Source organism: Myotis lucifugus, unplaced genomic scaffold (genome assembly GCF_000147115.1).
Source record: "Myotis lucifugus unplaced genomic scaffold, Myoluc2.0 scaffold_224, whole genome shotgun sequence".
Taxonomy (NCBI): domain Eukaryota; kingdom Metazoa; phylum Chordata; class Mammalia; order Chiroptera; family Vespertilionidae; genus Myotis; species Myotis lucifugus.
The window spans coordinates 974,205-975,057 of record NW_005871272.1 but is presented as its reverse complement, the minus strand read 5'-3'; positions in this window follow the sequence as shown (position 1 = coordinate 975,057).

Here is an 853-nt window from a genome sequence, read left to right as displayed (position 1 = left end):
GGGAGGAGGCGGGACTGGGGGCCGCGGAGCTGACTCCCGCTGCGGCGGAGGCTGACCTCGCGCCGGGGTTCTGCATTTCCCTCCAGGATGCTTTATAAGAGGGCCTATTCCCGCATCTTGGGGACTTTCTCATTCCGGGTCTCCGCTCTGCTTCTCAGGGGCATGAATCAAGCGGGTTCGGTTCTCCCCGCCAGCCCGAGTTCGGGAGCCGCCTGGCTCGGGTCAGAGTCCGAGCGTGAAGAGCGCGGGGGGTTCCCCGCCGCGCCGGGCTCTCGCTCAGCACCGGCAGCCCCTCGTTACCGCGCCCTTGGGCAGACGTCTCACCTGCGGCCCAGGAACCGAGCCCCCGAACACGCTTTCCGCGCGCCTGCTGCCCCCCTAACGCCGGAGCCAGTGCATCGTGCTCCCCAAGAAAACTCGTCCGGGATAATGTGCCCCCACCCCACTCCCCACTATCCCCCGCTCTGGTCTTCCTTAGGGAAGGTCTTCTCGAACATGCGACTCCAGTGTTGAGGTCATTTTAGCTGCCGCATCACTTACATGGTGCACCCCGTGTCCATCCCGGAGGATGGCAGCTTAGTGAACGAGTTGTCTTCCTGGCCACAAGCCACTGCACCTGCTCCGTAATGGCTTCTCCGGCGTTCCCCCCCCCCCCTCCTTCTCCTCCTCCTCCTTTTCCTCTTCTTAGTGATGAAAAAAGCGATGGCATCTGAAAACTTTTTAAAAAATTGATTTTAGGGACGGGGGGAAACATCATCGATGTGAGAGAGAAACATCGACTGGCTGCCTCCCTTATGCCCCCCGACCGGAATTGAACCCGTGGCCTTTTGTTGTACAGGAGGAGCTCCAAGCA